This window comes from Numida meleagris, unplaced genomic scaffold (assembly GCF_002078875.1).
Source record: "Numida meleagris isolate 19003 breed g44 Domestic line unplaced genomic scaffold, NumMel1.0 unplaced_Scaffold392, whole genome shotgun sequence".
In the NCBI taxonomy this organism is placed as follows: Eukaryota; Metazoa; Chordata; class Aves; order Galliformes; family Numididae; genus Numida; species Numida meleagris.
Window position 1 is genome coordinate 67417 of NW_018364614.1, and position 2633 is coordinate 70049.

General features: G+C 51.8%; 1 long non-coding RNA gene across 1 annotated transcript in view; it reads right to left on the reverse strand.

Moving 5' to 3' along the window:
* Positions 1–2627, reverse strand: part of LOC110391509 — an 11819-nt gene extending 9192 nt beyond the window's left edge. Inside the window, exon 1 of the long non-coding RNA XR_002434085.1 lies at positions 739–2627. This is a non-coding gene — a long non-coding RNA (uncharacterized LOC110391509). The remainder of the gene's footprint in view (positions 1–738) is intronic.
* Between the last annotated feature and the right edge of the window lie 6 nt (positions 2628–2633).

Below are 2633 nucleotides of genomic sequence, written 5' to 3' on the forward strand. Positions count from 1 at the left end.
GCTCCCACTGCCCCCAATGTCCCCATTCCCCATAATGTCCCTATTCTCCCCCACTGTCCCCAGTGCCTCCAATACCCTCAACGTCCCCATTGCTCCCATTGCCCCCAGTGTCCCCACTCCCCCCAGTGTCTCCATGCCTCCAATACCCCCAGTGTCCCCAATGCTCCCACTGCCCCCAGAGTCCCCATTCCCCCCAGTGTCCCTATTCTCCCCCACTGTCCCCAGTGCCTCCAATACCCCCAACATTCCCATTGCTCCCATTGCCCCCAATGTCCCCATTCCCCCCAGTGTCCCCATGCCTCCAACACCTCCAATGTCCCCATTGCTCCCACTGTCCCCAGTGTCCCCAATGTCCCCATTCCCCATAATGTCCCAATTCCCCCCAGTGTCCCCATGCCTCCAAAACCTCCAATGTCCCCATTGCTCCCACTGCCCCCAATGTCCCCATTCCCCATAATGTTCCTATTCTCCCCCACTGTCCCCAGTGCCTCCAATACCCTCAACGTCCCCATTGCTCCCATTGCCCCCAGTGTCCCCACTCCCCCCAGTGCCCCCATGCCTCCAATACCCCCAGTGTCCTCACTGCTCCCACTCCCCCCAGTGTCCCCTGGGTCCCCAATGTCCCCTTTCCCCATAATGTCCCTATTCTCCCCAACTGTCCCCAGTGCCTCCAACGTCCCCAGCATCCCCACAGATCCCACTCCCCCCCTTGCCCCCCCCTTGCCTCCCTGTGCCCACCTTGGACTCGACGTGGTAGGCGACGTAGTGCGCGGTGCAGCGCAGCGGGATCTTGCGGACGGGCCACGGCGCGTCGTAGGAGAGCGCGGCGGGCAGGACGCTGATGCGCAGCTCCCCCTGACAAGGGGGGACCCCAATTAACGGGAACCCCAATTAACGGGAACCCCAATTAATGGGAACCCAGTCAACGGGGGCCCAAGTGAACGAGAACCCAAATTGGAGAGAACCCACGTTCATGGCAAAGGACATGAATGGAAATGCAAATGAATGAGAATCCACGTCAACGGCGGCTCAAGTGAAGGGGGGACGCCAATTAATGGGATCCCCAATTAATGGGAACCCAATTAATGGGGACCCCAATTAATGGGAACCCAGTCAACGGGGGCCCAAGTGAACGAGAACCCAAATTGAAGAGAACCCAAGTTAATGGCAAATGACACAAATGGAAACGCAAAGAAACGAGAATCCATGTCAATGCTGACCCAAGTCAAGGGGGACCCCAATTAACGGGAACCCCAATTAACGGGAACCCCAATTAACAGGGGCCCAAATGAACGAGAACCCAAACTGAAGAGAACCCAAGTTCATGGCAAAGGACATGAATGGAAACGCAAATGAACGAGAACCCACGTCAATGGCGGCTCAAGTGAAGGGGGGATGCCAATTAACGGGATCCCCAATTAATGGGAACCCAATTAATGGGGACCCCAATTAATGGGAACCCAGTCAACGGGGGACCAAATGAACAAGAACCCAAACTGAAGAGAACCCACGTTAATGGCAAAGGACATGAATGGAAACGCAAATGAACGAGAATCCACGTCAACGGCAACCCAAGTCAAGGGGGATCCCCAATTAACGGGAAACGCCAATTAATGGGGGCCTAAATTAAGGGGAACCCCTAATTAGTGAGAACCCAAATTAATGAGAACCCAAGTGATTGGCAAACCTCATTAACAAGAACAGAAATGAACGAGAACACACATCAACGGCAGCCCAAGTGAAGGGGAAACCCCAATTAATCGGATCCCCAATTAATGGGAACCCAATTAATGGGGGCCTAAATTAATGGGAACCCAATTAACGGGGGCCCAAATGAACAAGAACCCAAATTGAAGAGAACCCAAGTTCATGGCAAATGACATGAATCGATACGCAAACGAATGAGAACCCACATCAACGGCAACCCAAGTCGAGGTGGGACCCCAATTAACGGGAACCCCAATTAATGGGAACCTAGTTAACGGGGGCCCAAATGAACAAGAACCCAAATTAATGAGAACCCAAGTTAATGGCAAACGACATGAAAGGAAACGCAAACCAATTAGAATCCATGTCAACAGTGGCCCAAGTGGAGGGGGGACCCCAATTAACGGGAACCCCAATTAATGGGATCTCAATGAACGGGTGCCCAAATTAATGAGAATACAAATTAACAAGAACCCAGATATTGAAAAATGGCATTAACAAGAATGCAAATGAATGAGAATCCACATCGATGGCGGCTCAAGTGAAGGGGGGACGCCAATTAATGGGATCCCCAATTAATGGGAACCCAATTAATGGGGGCCTAAATTAATGGGAACCCAATTTACAGGGGCCCAAATTAATGGGAAACATATTAACAGGGGTCCAAATGAACGAGAACCCAAATTAATGAGAACCCACGATAATGGCAAATGACAGGAATGGAAATGCAAATGAAAGAGAACCCACATCAACGGCAACCCAAGTCAAGGGGGGACCCCAATTAATGGGAACCTCCAATTAATGGGAACCACCATTAACGGGTGCCTAAATTAATGGGAACCCCTAATTAATGACAACCCAAATGAACGAGAACCCAAGGGAACGCCAAACCTCATTAACGGGAACGCAAACAAACGAGAACCCAC